The 19886-nt window shown below is 40.6% G+C and overlaps 1 protein-coding gene across 2 annotated transcripts in view; it reads right to left on the bottom strand.

The window, feature by feature from the left end:
- The window catches only part of TRAF3 (TNF receptor associated factor 3), a 75903-nt gene extending 56635 nt beyond the window's left edge, over positions 1-19268 (bottom strand). Inside the window, exon 1 of one of the 2 annotated variants that reach the window (XM_075192416.1) lies at positions 19185-19268. The gene's annotated coding sequence lies outside the window, so the exon portion shown is untranslated. Of the gene's footprint in view, positions 1-11886; positions 12159-19184 lie in introns of those variants that run through there. The other variant, XM_075192413.1, reaches the window with a different exon arrangement.
- Between the last annotated feature and the right edge of the window lie 618 nt (positions 19269-19886).

Raw genomic sequence — 19886 nt, 5'->3', positions numbered from 1 at the left:
ACTAGACAACCTCTGGGTTTCCCTCTCTGGCACGTACAGAAAAAAATTCACCACCACAGGGATCGTTAGCCATTATTCCAGCGACGAGGTGAATGTTAGAACAGGTTTACACATAATAGGTGAATTCATTACAGCAGAAATTCTCTGGGTATTTCCCGTCGGCAAATTACAAAGGAAACATTTAAACAAAAAAAAATGATGAAATCTTATACTGTACAGCGAGATTAGATAGGTGCAGCTATTTATAATGTGGCTTGACAAATGTTTGGCAAAAAATGGCATTGACCAATCAGTTCACACAGTTACATCATCCGGGTGGGGGTGGCTATGAGATATGTGGGCAACCAATGCGGTGTTTGAGATTATGTGGGCAACCAATGCGGTGTTTGAGAGCACTGCGTAATGACATCACCGCAAACATGACGCCGACATACGCCCCTCTCGAAGAAGGTCGTATACCGACAGCCATCTTAAATATTGGGAGGCAGGACACTGGAAGACAGTCAGGGGGTCCAGGCTGAAATTTTGCATCGGACTTGTGTCTATATTAGGGAATTTAGACTGTAAGCTCCAATGGGGCAGGGACTGATGTGAATGAGTTCTCTGTACAGCGCTGCGGAATTAGTGGCGCTATATAAATAAATGATGATGACTACGTTGCATACTTCCTAAAATCTCGCAGCGCAGACAGTCCGTACCAGACACCTCTACTTCCTAACATAACCGATTTGGAGACCAGGACATTTTAGGGTACTCTCAAATCCAATCCAACTACAGTCCAATCCACCAAAACCCAGCCCGAAAATCCATTCCCAAAACGGCAAAGACCTAGGGCAGCGCTTATCAACCGTCGGCTTTGTAAAATTAAAATAAATTTTAAAAAACTCTGATTTTCTGCGATTTCCCCCGGCAAGATTTAAAGCGACAGCTTGTTGGGTGAAAAATATATATTTACCAGCTCTAAATGCCAGGTTTTGCCTTTAACATTAACATTTAACTTTACATTTCTATAAAGGAGTCAGTGGGGTAAATGTATTAAGCTCCGGGTTCTTCAACACCCGCGAGTTTGCCGTCTTCGGCGTTTAAATTTAAAGCGGCGCTGCCTTGTAAAGGGAAACTTCCCTTTACAAGGCAGCGCCGCTTAAAATTTAAACGCCGAAGACGCCAAACTCGCGGGTGTTGAAGAACCCGGAGCTTAATACATTTACCCCAGTGTAACTATTTGAAATCATGTAATAATGAGAAAAAAAAAAGATAAACTATGTTTATCAGTAATACCTAACATGTAGAAGTTGATTTTCTTGTTAAAGAATAATGCAATAATAAAAAAAAAACATAAAAATAAAAATCACTAATTAAATATATTTATGTATGTTTTTGGTACATTAATGTGTTTTGACATGGTATAGATGATTTTATAGTAAAAAATAGCTAAATAAAAAAATATGCTAAAGAAAGTACTGTAATGTAGATATTATCAACTAGAATGGTCATGTAATGCAATAAAATGTATGAAAATGTATGCCAGTCCTTTTTTTTTTGTGTTGACCGCATTAAAACTCCCCTTCACTCCCCTAAAAACTCGCAAACACAATTATTAACGCTCAGGGTCAGCCTCCCCTCTTTTTCAATTGAATTGCACGAGTTTTCACGCTGCGTTAACTAAAAACGGTCGCTATAGCAGTTAACCCGCGGGTGATTTTATTTTATTTTTTACGCAGCGGAAAAAAAAAAAAAAAATCTTGCGGTCGATTAAATACCCCCCCCTAGTACTGGCTTATTACCAAACTTTGCATTTTGAAATGTGGAGATGGTTTAGTAGTAGTATGATAAATAAAATACTATGACAATAAATATTTATTTTAGGGTCACTATGACAATGGTAATATTATGTTATTTTCCTAAACAACAGAACAGCCGTATAGTGTGATGGCCGCTGACACTGGATAAGATATAGTAATGCAGCAATTACACATGATCTGTTTTTGTTAAAAAAAATATAAAAATATTATCAGAAACATAACTGCAATACAATAATATTTTTATATTTTACTTAAGTTCACCTGTAACCTTTTCGTATGTTCAATGTTTTACACCAAAGAGTGCGTCAACTCTGGTGTTAAGTTCTCGTTTTCCGCCTATGTTTCTAGCTTTTGCTAAAGAGAAACGCGTTGACGAGCATGCGAGAATCCGATGGAGAGCAATTTTAGGAGCTTCAAGATGCACCAAGGAAGTAACCTTAAATGACCTGGTGCTTTGGATAAACTTTTTTTCTTAGTGTACTTAGTGTAAGTAGATATTTTTTATTTGTTTTTTGGAGATAGGGTTAAGCTTTGTAAGCATATTAAATAAACCTAATTATATATTCCTTAGATTACGTATAGATAAATAAAATACAATAGGTACATTCTGTATACGGTCGACACCCTTTCTGGGGAGTAACAATAATGTTCTTGTTTTCTATTGACATTTCTCCTTATTAATAACACAGTCACCAGGCCTAATTAATCATGGTATATTTGCAGAATACAGCTATGGTACCATCATTGCATTATTCATTGTTTCTTTACTTTTGATTTCTATGTATTGGGGCCGATTCATCTTCAGGCGCGAGTCTTTTGCTTGCAACCAGTGGGCATCTCTTATATGTATTTTAGCCGTATCATTTGCACCAGGGCAGGTGTAAGCGCTGACTGATAGTGATGACTACACGTATACATGCCAAAAACGTGTTTGCAATTAAGAAACTATAAAAAAAAAAAATGCATTTTTTTTGTAGAGTACACATTTAACAACATCCTCATTTATGTATTTCATGCAAAAAAATTAAATAAAAAACTTTGTTCACCTATGTTTTTATTAATAATTATAGTATTAATAGTTGTGGAATTAATAAATAAATAATAATAATATCATTAAAAAAAAAAATTCCTTTTCGTTTAAATTACGAATGATAAAACAAGTTTGTACGATCAGACTGCTCCAGGACTGGTGTGTTTTGATATATTTTTGGGGGTAACATTAATTGCATGAAATCTACCAGGGTCATGCGACGGCCTGACAGAGAGAGACACACACGAGTGGCAGCTGGTGGGAACTGTTCATAGCTGGATGGGTTTGTGGTATTCGAGAACGGCAAATATTCTCTAAAGTATGCACAAATGAATATTTCTAATTAGGGGCATAGAAGGGAGACTTGGGAGAAAAATAAGCCATTAATTTGGGAGTATCAGCCTATATTAAATGGTAACCCTACCAGGATTGTCTTGAAAAACAAAATTAGAGTTGGCGGCACGCTTGAGGGCATCCCAGGGGACACTGGCAGGCAAATTACCTTGGGCTCCCTGACCTTTCAAACACAAATCATGTGAGCGGCTTTGTTAGACGATTACCAGCGAATATATTTCTAAAACTAGAAGAGAGAGAGATTTTAGGAAACCCCCATTTGTGTATTTTAAGTTTACGTAGACACAGAACAGTCATTACTGCCGAGCTGACCGGGCATAGGTCATAATGAATGTGATAATGAAATGCAGTATTTTTACTCTCAGGAAGGGTATCCAAAATATATATTTACTAAACTGCGGGTTTCAAAAAGTGGAGATGTTGCCTATAGCAACCAATCAGATTCTAGCTGTCATTCTGTAGAATGCACTAAGCAAATGACAGCTAGAATCTGATTGGTTGCTATAGGCAACATCTCCAATTTTTCGAAGCCGCAGTTTAGTAAATCTAGCCCCAAATATTGATTTGATTTAGATTTCTCTTCTGTTCATTCACTTTGCATTTTGTTCATTGATAAAAATAAACTATTAACACTTCTATTTTTGAATGCATTACTTACCTTGCAGCATTTTTTCCACACCTGCCTAAGACATTTGCACAGTAGTGTGTGTATATATATATATATATATATATATATATATATATATGTATATGTATATCTTACTCTTGGTGTGACCTGCAGAGACCTTGGTGAACCAGTGACTGATCTGTAAGATCACCGAGTCTTGTGGGATCTAATTACCTTATTGTCGTCACCTTTGTTCCTTCAGCGGCTTCCTATGTAAACCCCAGTTTCATTTCCTATCTAAACCCTACTCTTTCATTTACTCCTTTTCTGTGCAACAGGTTACTTAGCCGTTAATAAGTGTACAGGTATTTAGTTTCTTTTTCCTGGATTCCGACCCCGGCCAGGATCCAGGAAGACTCTGCTCAGCAGAGAATTAGGAACATTTTAAAGACAAAAAAAATGCTGGTAGCCCAGTGACTCAGTCCAAGGCAGCCCACTATGGGACTGGTTCGGGGCGCAGATACCCGTTCCCACAGCCCATGACCAGATTCCACAGGAGCCAGCGCAAAATTACCAGAGGGCACAGAAAGCATCACGCAGCCCCTTACAAAAGCATCCTGTGCTTCTCAGTCATGCATTTATATCATCACATCTTTCTCCGGTACTCTCTGATACAACGGCAGTTTTCTGTATAGCCGTGAGCATCCAAAATAAGCAACTGATCCCAGCGATAAACACGACTGACCGGTAAACAAAAGAGAGTGTATTAAAAGTCGCGGGAGGTCATGAACGTTATCTGAAGGTGGAAAACCCCTTTCTTTTACATGAGAGGTTCTTTAAGGTTCTCAGGTTGTTAAGGCGTTTCAAAGGTCATTATATAATCACGTCTTTACATGTGGACTAAGATTACCTGCACTGTGTTTATATCCCTGAAGTGAGAGGAAAAAATCCCCAAGGTGTGTTTGATTATATATATATATATATATATATATATATATATATATATATATATATATATATATATATATACACACACGCTATAATAAATATATATATATATATATATATATATATATATATTAAAAATTAATAAATTAGACCTTATACCCATCTACTCTCCCTGTCTATTTTTATTCTAATTAACATCAATATTCTCTGCTTCCATATGTGTATTCATGCCGTCCGTGCCGAATTGGACAGACACAGTTGTTTGGTCATGTAGGGCCTATAAATGTGCCCACAGTGACACGTAGGCGAATTCAACCCCATAATACTGGATGTTTTGTGCCCAGACAACAGGCACACAGAGATTTCAGGCCCACTGTCCGATTAGCTCACTACAGAGGTGTCCAGATTTAACCAATGAAACTCCTGCCAATTTTTTGTTTTGTTTTACTGAGAGAATGAGGCATTTATTTGGAGCCTAACCAGACGTAAATTGAAATAATCTGGTGATGCTGGAAAGTATTCTAAAAATATCAAAGGAGCGAGTAAACACAGATGGAGACTCAGACTCGGGTTATTTATATAGAAACTACACATTAAGCAGCGCTGTACAGAGAATATTAAATCATTCACATCAGGAGGCAGCAATGCTAACCACTGTGTTGCCTCCATAATGATCTTTTTGTGTCCAAGGATGGTTACGGTGCTGAGGTGACTCCAGTCCGACCAGCCAAGGTCACGTGCCAATAATTCAATTAGCTCCTAGTGAATTGATAGGGTGTATATAAAGATGTCTCAATGTTGTGCCTCAGTCACTATTTCTGATTGAATATTGGTTCATTCAAAATGGCCGCCCCACTGTTTACAGGCGATGGATACAATTTCATGATTGATGTCCCCGTTTTTAAGTTTAAAATTATGGGAGCGCTAAATATGAGTATTACAGAGCTATGTGGTCATTGTATTGATCTTTTAATCGTGCCATTGATTAGGAATACTAATACTAAGTGTTAAGCTGGCGTTTTAGGCCACTCAAGAGTATTATCATTTAATTTGGCCACACAAACACAGCATTCCCCCTTCCCGTTACAATTTTTAGCAGTGCTCCTCACAGTGGCTGGGTGGTGATCGTGGGTTGTGGTATGGTCATGGTGGATCTGAGGTGAAATTAATTTTAAACCAGAATTATACTGCAGCGGGAAAACCATTCACCCTTATAATTCTTATATTGTTATTCCCCTTTTGGTTAGAATATATATGTCTAAGCATGGTGCACTCACACTATAACTAAAATAAATAAGAGAAACAGAAAGTGTATATATCGGGACATTCCAATGGGTACATTCTCATAAAATATTTATGCATTTTATTGGTATGCATTAAAAATTACCTAGCGAAATATTTAAAATACTGTGTAATGACTGACAACTGATTTGTGACATCCTGTTAAAAAAAAAAGCAGCGTCTCACTGCTACACCATGTTGCTTTAATTCAATTTTTATTCAGAATAGTCTCAGTTATTGCTCCTGTTAATTCACTATTCCGTTGTTCATCTCTCATATTCATACTCAATTATGTACTCTAATAAAAGATTTTACTTTATTAGTCAATTTGTGTGTGTTTTCTCTTCTTAATCGCAGTGTGTTAATGTTCAACTTACTATCATCCTATATGAAGAGAGGAGTTTGATTCTTATATCTATATAGACACTGTGAAAAATCGGTGTTCTCCTGTTTTATGGGGGTACCGTTATAAGTATCCTTCTACTCTCCAAAATTCTGGAACTCTAAATCATATATAATACGCATCCCCCTATCTTAATCCATCCCTGTAGTCAACTCCTTTATTACAAAACCAGATTGGGCACTACCCAATCTGTACTTCCATATCTTATTGGCTTTATATAAGTAATTGCTTATTAGTGTGGAACAAGATGCCATTATACTACTAGACCACACACCTCAATGGGTGCTATATTGCGCTAGTGCTAGCGACTGCTAATATGATAGAGAGTAAACTATTCTAACTAGCAGCATGCACGGTACAACGCCAACACGCGTTTCGCTAATGGGTTCATCTGAGCAAAAATACAAAACAAAATGCCCTTAATCCTGGCTCTCGGATGAAGTATGCACACCCTTTGAAAGCGGCAATTGTGTGAGCTTAACAATTATTCATGAAGACGCAGCCTATCCGTGAACTAGGATCTAATGACATCACCGATATACTTTGGGGCTAAACCATTTCTGAACGGATATACCAATGCTTGTAAGAATGTAGCTTGACAAGTCAGTGGTTAACACTACTGCCTCACAGCACTGGGGTCATGAGTTTAATTCCCGTCCAGGGCCTTATATGTGTAAAGCTTGTATGTTCCCTCCGTGTTTCATCTGGTTTCCTCCCCCCAAAAAATAAAAAACATACTGGTAGGTGAATTGGCTGCTGACAATATTACTGTTTGTGTGCATTTGTTAGGAAAATTAGATTGTAAGCTCCATGGGGGCAGGGACTGATGTGAGTGGGAAATATTATCTTCACTGCGCTATATAACTAAATAAATACTTGCAAACCCTCCTCTATCCCATGTGCGTTATGGATGAGTAACTGTGGAGTATTTTACACAAGAATTTATTGCCCCAGTGAGAGATAATGTTGGACACAATTCAATGCCCAATGGGACGTGTTGGTAGTCGGGCTTGGAACGTGAGGACATACACATGTTCATAGCATACACTGTGTCCTGTGAAAATCGGCACTGTTGAGATGACCGCTATCCGCCTGTGCGATTGGCCCTCTTCTGACCCAATAACAGGCCTCAGTGTAACCAGAAGGGTTCCGACCCCTTGGCTCAAGCTCCGATTGGCCAGATCTCCTTCAGTGTAGCCAGTCATGGGCCCAGCGGCAGGACTACAGCACATGCGGCTACCACCAGTAACGATAGTAATCACAATATATTCTTTACCCCAAAGGAATCAATTCCAAGAAAGTGCACACAGCGCACTTTTGAAAACATCAAGAAAGGCGTGAGGTAGCAATACACGTTGCTCTAAGGAGCTGTACATATTATTTTTATGTGTTCTCTGTTTCTTTTTTTTGTGCGTGTTTTTCATTTCTCTTTGGGTTTGTTTCAGCAGCAGCTAAATTTTTTCCCGTTTTCATAAAAATGGGAAAAATGCCAAAAAGGGGCAAGTACTTTCCATAGCCACTGTACGATGATTAAAACCAGCGATGATGCTTCGACTTACAGTTAAGTGCCCTCTGTCCAGCAGAGGGCGCTACTTATTACCTATCGATGCAGAAGCTCAGTGTTCCTGGAAATCAAATTTTACCAACTGTGAATGCCGTCCAGTCTTTGTATCATCACTAGCATTAGCGGTTTTACCTACTGTGGAATTGTATACTAAATTGTGTTTTATTTTATGCCCGAGTTGTAGGAGACTCTTAGGGCTAGATTTACTAAGCTGCGGGTTTGAAAAAGTGGGGATGTTGCCTATAGCAACCAATCAGATTCTAGCTTTCATTTATTTAGTGCTTTCTACAAAATGACAGCTAGAATCTGATTGGTTGCTATGGGCAACATCCCCACTTTTTCAAACCCGCAGCTTAGTAAATCTAGCCCTTAATTTCATATGTACACAACTAGGTATGTCGCTGGTACACAAGGTTCAAACACACAATCATTATCATCAGCTATTTATATATAATCATCATCATCATTTATTTATATAGCGCCAGCAAATTCCGTAGCGCTTTACAATTGGGAACAAACATTGATAAGACCATACTGGGTAATACATACAGACAGAGAGGTAAGAGGTCCCTGCTCACAAGCTTACAATCTATAGGACAATGGGAGTTTGATATACAAGGGCATGTGCTACATCATAGTGCACATTGGACCAGCTACAATGCAAAGGTAAAAGTATTGAGTGGGCTGTGTGTGTACCAATGTTGGTCAGAGGGTTGTTGTCTTGTGTTAGCTGTGTAGAGGGTGGTAATAGGGGAGATTAAGATGCTGGTTGAGGAATATTATAAGCTTGTCTGAAGATGTTGGTTTTCAGAGAACGCTTGAAGGTTTGAAGACTAGAGGAAAGTCTTACTGTGCGAGGGAGGGAATTCCACAAAGTGGTTGCAGCCCGAAAAAAGTCCTGTAACCGAGAATGGGAGGATGTGATGAGAGTGGAAGAGAGACGCAGATCTTGTGGAGAACGGAGGTGTCGAGTAGGGAGATATTTTGAGACATGTGAGGAGATGTATGTCGGTGCAATTTTGTTGACGGCCTTGTATGTTCGTAGAAGAGTTTTATATTGGATTTGTTGAAATACAGGCAGCCAATGTAGAGACTGACAGAGTGGCTCAGCAGAGGAATAACGGTTTGCAAGGAAAATCAATCTAGCCGATACTAATTCCGCAGCGCTGTACAGAGAACTCACTCACTTCAGTCCCTGCTCCATAGGAGCTTACAATCTAAATTGCTTACTATGTGCATGCGGTATAGAGAAAGTCAAGGATTACCTGAGGTCCCCCCCACACCCCTAACGCTGTCCCTTCTGGGGGACGGGCACGTGTCTGAGCCCTGGGTGAAGCCTCGGTGGATATCGGGGCAAAGAGAACCCTTTCCCTCTACAGCCTTGCCCCCTAAGTGACCTTCTGGCGTCAGGGATAGAGGGGCCCCGTCTCTCTTTTGAGGAGGGCCTGACGTTCAATCTCACTCTTGTGTACTTTTTGGCTCTTGATCCATTTTTTTTATTTATTTAAATTTTTTGGGTGCACTTGGGTGCCAAAAGCACGGCTCCCGGTATTACTAAGAAGAAAAAAAAAATGCTAAAGCCGCATTACCACCTAACCAGCAAAACATAAAAGTTCACGACTTTAAAACGGCGGCGGAGGGGAATTGTGAATGAAAGGACCGATCAGAAGCCACAATCTCTGTAATTGCGAATTCAGGCAGTAATATCATCATTTATTTATTTATATAGCGCCAACATATTCCGTACACTAAGATTTAGCAATAGGTGGTAATACAGCTTCAAAACAGGGATAATTGATCCCGATATTTAATTAGCGGCCAGTACGATACTGACACTTTTCTTAACGCTTCAAGAACCAAAAAACAGAACTCTCTGTATTTCTGGTTTGTTCAGGTCAAACTTAAGACACTGCGTTTATAGCAGAACAGCTATATAGAAAATATACAATATTTCGAACTTTGATGCACTAAACGATTTCATCAATTCTCAATTACCGGCCAGTTCACGTTCAAGCACAGACGTACAAGATGTAGTTTCCGACATTAAATGAGAGAGTGACCTCTAGCTATCACCAACAAAACTGCATTTAATTACATCCTACAATCATTTCATTATTTCATGCAATCAAGACATAATTCCATCCAGCAGCTCTTTAGGGTTTAAAGAGTAGTCTTCTATTTTTTTCCCTCTTCCTTTTAATCAACAGATAAGTGAATTATTTGCCTGCCAAAAGTCAGTTTTATGAACTAGCGGTAAATAATTCATGGATGAGATTATCATCTAACGACTGTACTTCCTCAGCGTTTATAGAAATTAGAAATATATCGTCAATAAACCATTTAACGCAGCGCAAGATCGCAGTTGGTTTGGGGTTTTTTTGTTTCTTTTTAATTAACCCAGCTTGGGTAATTGCTAAGCCAGGAAATCGGATACAACACATTAATATTCTACAAGCAGCAACCGATGTGTAATATCTGCAAGCTATATAATCCCCCCTGATCTATATATCTTTATATTCCGAGCAACCAAACGCCGGTTCAAAGGTTATCTGTGGAGATTACGGTGCAGAGTAGATCAGCCACCCCTTCCCCAACAGGCATATTCTATATTTAATGATGGCATTGATGGGGTATAACTATGGTTATTGATTCCTTCCCCTCTAGAGAAGGTAGGGAATATATTCAGCAATTCTTGCTTTGTTCCTATAGTAAAAGGTATAACAATTACTATATTTCTCTTCCAATGCAACGTAAAGGTCTCATTCATTTTTTATGCTCTCCCACTGTTCTGCAACTAGACACAAAATAAATATTTTCCCTTCTGGCTTCATGACACAGCATCCGAATACTGAAACATCACTATCAAGCCATGTCAGGATAACACAATCGTGAATACATTTTACCATGACACCATTCCCTGTATAGTACATATCTGCCAGACACCACTGTCAGTGGAAAAATTTTGTTATGCATTCATGCAGAAATGACACTGGCTCAGCCATACGCTTCTTTTTCCTAAAATTGTTTTATTTTGGGGGTTTTATTTGATTTAATAACATACAATTTGCACCATTTTTGGTCCTGGGCTGTTTTACTGCATATGTCAGTACTATAGCAATGTGATTTTTTTTTTTTCAGATTTAAAACTGCGGTATCATTTGCAAGGTGTGGTGGGAGACAATTATGATGGAGGGGATTATTATCTTTTATGTTTATATAGCTCTGACATATTACACAGTGCTTTACAGAGAATGTTTAATTAACGTTTAATCATTCACATCCCTGCACCGGTGGAGCTTACAGTCTAATTTCTCATATACACACACACACACACACACACACACAAATAAAAAAAAACCACAATCAATTTTAATCAGAAGCCAATTACCCTAGCAGTAGGATTTAGGACTGTAATGGATAATAGATACAATGCATGATCTATGCATCTCTCTGTATTGAATGCTAAATAATGGATAAGGCTACACAGAGGTGACAATCCAGTTTTCAATAATGTCCTCTTATCAAGGTTGAGCTACAAGAGACATATTTTTAGATGCCCAGTAATGACCCCCCCCCCCCCCTTTAATATCACAGGTGTCATTACCACACTGACAAAACAACAATCTGTATTAACCATTGCCTTGCTAGAAGCTGGCATTCCCAAATACCCCATCCCTCTGCATACAGTGGTGCCAACATGGGCACTGCCAACTGCAGCAAAACGGAAAGAGTGTATCATCAATGCCACCTAGGCAGTGAACCCCACGCTGTCTAGGTGGAATGTGCAGACCATGCAATGCAGTTTATGTTTAGCAAGTGTACCCCCCAACCCACCCCCCATAGCAGTAATGCCAATGTGATGACTATTGCACAAGGGAGATGAAAGGGCAAACCTACCTCTTTCTCACTTTACTGAATTCAGTGATGGCACTTAGCAGCAGATGTCTAGACTCCATTGTAAAATAAATAAAGAATTAAAAAAAAAAAAAAATGCAATTAAATATATATCTGAAGGCAACAGTGTTTAAAGTCTTCTTGGCAGAGGCATCGGTGCAGTAGGTGATTCAGCAGGTATTGGCTAAGTGGGCAGCAGGGAGAGACTAGTAGCCCAGGAGAGGAGACCATGCTGTCTGCAGGCTGCAGTGATGAGGTCAGCTGCATGTCCTGTTCAGCATACTGTGTGCACCGTACTGAGGCTGGGTGCCACCAGTGCACAGGGGTATAGCCTGCTTCAAGGGTTTGCTGAAAGAATGCAAAGCATGATATAGGCAGAGCTCCTTCCCCCCCCTTTTCCCAAAGACAATGGTGGAGTCCAGAGGAAAAAAAAAAAAGAAATAATGATCTGAGACTGGGTGATTTTTTTGCACAGATGCTGGAAGAGATGTGAAATATGTAGTATAAATATTGCAGTATATGTACAGCAGGTCGTGTGAGGACAAGTTGCATTTATTTATTGCATGTATTTTTAATCAGCTATATGAGTTGTGGGAGATCCCAGGAGGTGTTATAATCAATTTCTATGCTGGCTATAAAGTCCAATTGCAACAGCCTGTAAGGCAATGGTGGGCAACCTGTGGCTAGTAGGGCATACTGGTACTTGTAGTACCACAGCAGCTAAGGGGGCATAGCTTGCAGCTACATATGCTGTAAGGCAGAGGAGCTCAAACCCAGCTACCAACAGGTCATGTTTTCAGGATGTCTGTCTGCAGAAACAGGGAGTAGAATTCCTGACCCAGTAACTGAATCTTAATAGATAACTCACCTCTCACTTGTGCACAATTAGAGAAATTCTGACAACATGACCTGCTGGTAGCCCCCGAGGACTGAGTTTGCAACGGACCCCAGGCAGTGAGTATAAGTATTTGGGATATAGTATGATTTATTTATTTATTTTTTATTTTATTTATTATTTTTTTTTGGACACATTTTGGGTGGAATTCATCAGTTTCCACCATGTGGACAGCTTTAATTTATTGACGGAATTTCTGTAAATAATACTGTGAAGCTTCCAGCAACCAATAAATAAAAAAATATATATTATGACAGCGTTTAAAAGAGAACTTTAATTGTTATAGCTCAAGAGCACTTACCACTATATTGTTATCAAAATGTCCAATGATTTAAGGCACCAACTCTAAAGAAATAAATCAGCGTTTCATTTGCTGGATTAGTTTGTAATGAACTAATGACCCAAAATGTCCAACCCCTAAATCATTTCCATTTTTCAACATCTCTGCAGCGAGATAGGGGTAGGAAGTGAAAATACATGGGCAGTGTTATACATATTTTAGGCGTGGTTTTAGTTGAATGCTAAGGGCGGGACCAATCAGGAAAATTGCCTAAAGTTTCTGGATTTTTGCCACAAACTGCACCTCTACTGTGTATACAGGTGATGGGTGAACGTTAATAAATGACAATAGCCACAGTGATACTTATAGACAATAAGAAAATAATCCCCAGCTTGGACAAGATCCGACATTCACATACCCCCCCAAAATTTTAGGATATATTTGCCCAGTTATCCCCTTTATAAGTTCTGTGTAGGTTGTGTACGTGTAATTCAAGCCCCTATGTTCCTGCAGTATGGACTGAGCGAGTTTACTGAGTATATATAATTATGTTGTGATTAGTCTAAAGGAGAAAGTGGAGTCTGGTGACCTCCTACCACAGTGAAGGACTGACACTCCCTTCCTAGTAATCTCACCATCCTATTATTATGTCAGTAGGCAGATAAGTGTAGGTCAGACTGTGTCAGTACTGAACCTGCTAACCTGCTGACCTGCGATCATATATATAAATATAATAGAACTAAGAACATTCTTTCCTTGACAAATTGTGTTCACCCCACCCTACAAGGGTGTCAAATAATTAGTCTCCAAGGTTGGTACACTTGTGCTAAATTCAGGTCCAGGAGTTGGGGGTCTATAGGTTGACCCCAAACCCCTGGGTAATACCCCAGGGGGGGTGTACTATATAGTTAATACTGTATACTCTTAATACTAGCTAATGTCTTCATCTTTCTGTTTAGACTTCTAGGATGGCTCTGCGTCTCTCTCCAATAAAAAGTGCACAGGACCTGCAACCTACATCTAGTGCATACTTGCTACCTCTCCCTGAATGTCAGGGAGACTCCCTGAAATAGGGGTGATCTCCCTCCCTCCCTGAAGAGTCTGGCATTCTCCCTGATGTTGAGCCAGTACAAGACGTGGTTGGCTTCACCATCTGTGGCATGATGACACAGTTCAGAAATTGTGTCCTATGTCCATGTATTGATGCCTATTTTCATGGAGACCAAGATTTAATCAAAGACTGACAGGTAAGACAACATGACTTCAGTAATGGAGACAGAAATGTAAACGACACTTCAGTCTCTAGCAATTCATTAGCTGCTTTTCTTTAACGCATAGTTGCCTACACTCCCGGAATGTCCAGGAGACTCTGGCATTTCATGGATACCTCCCAGTTCTCGCCCCCGCAATAAGTGAGGGGGGTGGGGCTTAATTAATCAAATATTGTGTCATCTTAGCCCCGCCCCCTGCTGTAATTGGGCAAAATTGTGACAATCCTTTAGGGGGTGGGGCCAAAATGATGCAATATTTGGGTTACAACAAAACAAAACTACAAGACTCAAGTTGTCATAAATCTATTTTTTCCCGCATTAAATGGATTATTTGTAAAAAGCAAAGCATATTTTCCAAGTTTCTTTGCTACAAAGCAGAGCTAAATCTAACCCTGATCCTTAAAGATGTGCTATTTTGAGCAGACAAGTGACATCATGCTGCTAGAGACCAGGGGGTAGATTTACTAAATCGCGGGTTTGAAAAAGTGGAGATGTTGCCTATAGCAACCAATCAGATTCTAGCTGTCATTTTATAGAATGCACTAAATAAATAACTAGAATCTGATTGGTTGCTATAGGCAACATCTCCACTTTTTCAAACCCACAGTTTAGTAAATATACCAGCACTCCACCTGTCTCTGGGATTTTTCCACAACATGTTCTTTTTCGATTCTATAACTATATATGTGTTATTTTGTCTAATGTGATATTTTATTCATTGTCCTGGGTGCAAAGCCTGTGATGTGGGCAAGAGGTCCGATTTAGTCTGTCATGACTTTGTCAGGTAGGTCTCTCTCCTCTCCTCTATGCAATGCCGAACAACGCAAAGGGAATGCCATACTGACACATTGGTTGTGCGTAGAACTGTTGTTGTATGAAGAGGTAAAGAGGATTGGAGGGTCACCCTTCTGGCATGGCACGACCACTCTTACTTTTACGTCTGTGTTACCATCACCCCAAAAAAAAATTCCTGCAGATGCTCAAGCAAACCTACTGCATTTCATTCAGAGATAAAAACTATTTAACAAATTATTATGGAATAACGTTCAAAACAGCACACGAAAAATGCTCCTGCACTGTTGTATGATGAAGAGGCGAAGACTGAAGAGGAGATTGAGAGACTGAAACACACATCACATGAAACACTCTTTAGGTGTCAATGTAAAAGAATACCAGTTTGCCATGACCTGTGATGTATCCAAAAATATAGAGGATTCTACCCACCTCTGCCCAGTCACGGATCTGCCTGGGGGGGACATTAGGGTCATCGACCTTTACAAGTACTTAGCAGCAGAGTGCAGCTAGTGGCTGTCATGCGAGGACAGGACACGTGTGTACTAAGAAAGGAACATACCGTCTCCCGCTGCTTACAGAGGAGTCATATTTGAAATACAGACAAGCTTAGTGATTCATGGGCATGTGACGTGCCAATCACATGCCTTTATGTACTGATGTATGGGCAAATGAAAGCTTAGACTCAACCAACGAGCGGATCAGGTATCAGTTTCCTCCAACCTGACAACCTAAGGGACGCTTCCTTTAAATCATTCAACAATGTCCTAGTCCAGGGGTCGGGAACCAATGGCTCGCGAGCCAGGTGTGGCTCTTTTGATGATTGCATCTGGCTCGCAAATCGATTTTTCACTGCTCATGTCCTGTTCAGGGCTGCAGTTTGCTGTAGGAGCAATTTTCCATTATTTTAATTGGATGATACTGGCCTACGTTGGCCGTTGCTGGGTAAACAGGTAAACGCCCCCTTTTGAATCAGTCTGCTCGGTCATTAGCAGTGAATGAAGATTTGGAAAGAATCACACGACAGAAAGCGGAGTTGGCGAGCAAGCACATGTGGACAGAAATGAAAAAACTTCAACCCGAAGACCAGCTGATTCTCAAAACTTGGAACGCGCTTCCTGTCACATACCACACACTGCAGCGTGTGAGTATTGCTGTGTTGACCATGTTTGGATCTACGTATGCATGTGAGCAGTCATTCTCACATCTTAAAAACATCAAGTCCAATCTGCGATCACGTTTAACGGATGAAAGTCTCAACGCTTGCATGAAGCTTAACCTCACCAAGTACCAACCAGACTACAAAGACATCAGCAAATCCATGCAGCACCAGAAGTCGCATTAATGGTGAGTATTATAACAACATTATTTAAAAGAATAAATTCAGAGGCGTTTTATACTGACATTTAGTTGAATTCACTTTTAAAATATATTATATGGCTCTCACTGAAATAAATTTCCAAATATTTTGCTTTCATGGCTCTCTTAGTCAAAAAGGTTCCCGACCCCTGTCCTAGTCCCCTATACGAGTTTGTTTAACAAGCCCTTGAGGCCCAAACTATTGTCATACACAAAAAAGGATAGGATGCTAGTAGTTGCTTATGACACAGGCCTATTTCTGTTGAGCACAGACATCGATATCTACTCTAAAATATTTGCGTCTCGTCTGAACATAGTCTTCCCACTCCTGGTCCACTGTGATCAAACCCGTAACAATACCAGAAAAATTATTAGCCTGCTCCATACACTAAACTTAAACAAAACTGCAGCTAGCCGGCTCTTCCTTGAGGCACTAGCATGGTCCATTATGTTCTATGCCAGTTTGGGTTTGGGGAGGGTTCTCGGAGAGGAATCCAGCCATTGTACTCAATAACTACTTCCAGGTTGTCAACAAATGGCATCACATCAGAAGTTCTCAATATAACAAATGGCGCCAGGCAAGGCTGGCCATTGTCGCCACTAATCTTTGCACTGGTTGTCGGTCTCCTGGCAGTACATATACAGCTTTCTCAGATACCCAGGGGGTGGTGGTTTTAGATGATTACAATATATACATTTTGTACGGATGAGGCTATGTTGTCACTCCCTAATTTATACAAAATACTAAAGACCTTCAGTTCAATCTTGGGAAATATGATCAACTAATCCAAAAAGGAGGCCCCCTCCCCCCTTCATGTATCACCCGCCCTTACTAGTTGTGTTGGATGCCACCAGCTTCCCAGGGAAACCTATAGAACCAATGGCAGTCCCTATTTCCCATAGGGTGCTTAATGCTCACCGGTACCCTGTTGTCCTCAGGTATTGTGTGCAAGGTGGTATAGGGTTACTAAATGCTGGTACAAACAATGAAGTATTGAGAACAAAATACGACCTAAAGTGTAACAAACTGCAAAAAAATACAATAACAAATAGGTAGAAATCCAAATATAGGGCAGGCAACAAATAAAACAGAAGGAGTCACAATCCGTGGTCAGGGCAGGCGGCACATAGAACAGAAGGAGTCACAATCCGTGGTCAGGGCGGGCGGCACATAGAACAGAAGGAGTCACAATCCGTGGTCAGGGCGGGCGGCACATAGAACAGAAGGAGTCACAATCCGTGGTCAGGGCGGGCGGCACATAGAACAGAAGGAGTCACAATCCGTGGTCAGGACGGGCGGCACATAGAACAGAAGGAGTCACAATCCGTGGTCAGGGCAGGCGGCACATAGAAGAGGAGGAGTCATAGTCCATGGTCAGGGCAGGCGGCACATAGAACAGAAGGAGTCAGAATCCGTGGTCAGGGCAGGCGGCACATAGAAGAGGAGGAGTCATAGTCCATGGTCAGGGCAGGCGGCACATAGAACAGAAGGAGTCAGAATCCGTGGTCAGGGCAGGCGGCACATAGAACAGGAGGAGTCACAATCCGTGGTCAGGGCAGGCGGCACATAGAACAGAAGGAGTCACAATCCGTGGTCAGGACAGGCGGCACATAGAACAGAAGGAGTCACAATTCGTGGTCAGGGCAGGCGGCACATAGAAGAGGAGGAGTCATAGGCCATGGTCAGGCCACAATGGGATCATGCAGTTAAAGACTCCAAATAATCCTTCACCTCAGGGCTGAAATGAGGGCTGTGCAAGCGGGACAACCAAACGGGACGCAAAGCTGAAGGAGGGTTCAGGATAATCAACATTCATTATTATGCCTTGACTAAGCACACGGCGAAACGCGCGTCGGCGAGTTGCTGGGTGCACCAGCTGATCCTTGACCTTTAGGGGACTCAAGAAACGACGATCTGCTCCAATAAAACCTCAGTTAGTTTGGAGGTTTTTTTTAGCCATGCAGCAAATCACCTCAGTATATCTCCATGATAGCAAATTAAGAGAATAGCGAATAACACTGGCGCTGCCACTATATATTAATTCAACGAGATTATACTATACCAGACGTGGTATATAGATTATAAATGTAATATGATTCATCTGGAGGAAATGAACTGATATGCGAAAATAATCCTAATTTACATATTATATCCCCCCATCATATTGAGACAATCTGGTGCATCCAGCTCTTTTTAACTACACACAATGTTTTTATTGAATATATACTTCTATATATCGCTGGTTTAACTAATACAAATAAATGTTAAGTTTTAATTTATATTCCACCACGTCTTTATCTAATAATATTGAGAACTTTAGTGCACCTACCTATCTCCTTTTAGCTTTTGTTAGATCATCATCACCATTTATATAGCGCCACTAATTCCGCAGCGCTGTACAGAGAACTCACTCACATCAGTCCCTGCCCCATTGGAGCTTACAGTCTAAATTACTTAACACACACACAGACGAGAAACAGACTAGGGTCAATTTTGTTAGCAGCCAATTAACCTACCAGTATGTTTTTGGAGTGTGGGAGGAAACCGGAGCACCCAGAGGAAACCCACGCAAACACGGGGAGAACATACAAACTTCTCACAGATAAGGCCACGTTCGGGGATTGGATCTGTCTAATTATGTAAATAGTGGGTATATTGTTCTCCATCACTGGTGGGACAGACTTCCCTCCTCCTCCTTCTTACCTGATATAGATCACTACGGGCCAGTCAGGTCCAAGATTCCTTAAACCATAGCTGGAGCAGACGAACGGATAACCCACAACTTACTCTGCTGGTTCATATATTCTGCAGTGACATCATATAAAGGAATGTTTTCAGTATAGTTATCTCCTCTATTGGGGAAAGTTGAGGCAAGAATGTTGGGAGGTTAGAGTGTCGTTAACATTTTACACAAAGCCTGGGAATCCCCGGTGACTACGTCAATTCATATTGTAGAACAGGATGTATTGTCCCATTCAATAAAGCGTCAACCACTTTATTGTGTAATTTGTAAACAGCACACCCTGCTGCAAAAACAGACTTATTCGGGCCGATAGAGGGTTTAATATGAATCTATGATGAGTCAGCAAATTGTTGCAACACATAAATGCTGGATATCTGATTGTCCACCAGTACGTTATCACTGCTGTTTATGTCTCATGGGTTCCGTGTGAACAGAAGTGAAGTTCTAGTGATGACGTCGCTGGGAAAACATCAAGTGTGACAAGACCCAAGCCATGCACAGTGGCCTAGTGGTTAGCACTTGTGCTTTGCAGCACTGGGGTCATGAGTTCAATTCCCAACCATGGCCTTATCTGTGTGGAGTTTGTATGTTCTCCCTGTGTTTGCGGGGGTTTCCTCCGGGTGCTCTGGTTTCCTCCCACACTCCAAAAACATACTGGTAGG

Source organism: Mixophyes fleayi, chromosome 12 (genome assembly GCF_038048845.1).
Source record: "Mixophyes fleayi isolate aMixFle1 chromosome 12, aMixFle1.hap1, whole genome shotgun sequence".
Classification (NCBI taxonomy): domain Eukaryota; kingdom Metazoa; phylum Chordata; class Amphibia; order Anura; family Limnodynastidae; genus Mixophyes; species Mixophyes fleayi.
Note: the sequence above shows the minus strand (reverse complement) of the source record. Positions and strands in the feature narration are given on the sequence as shown.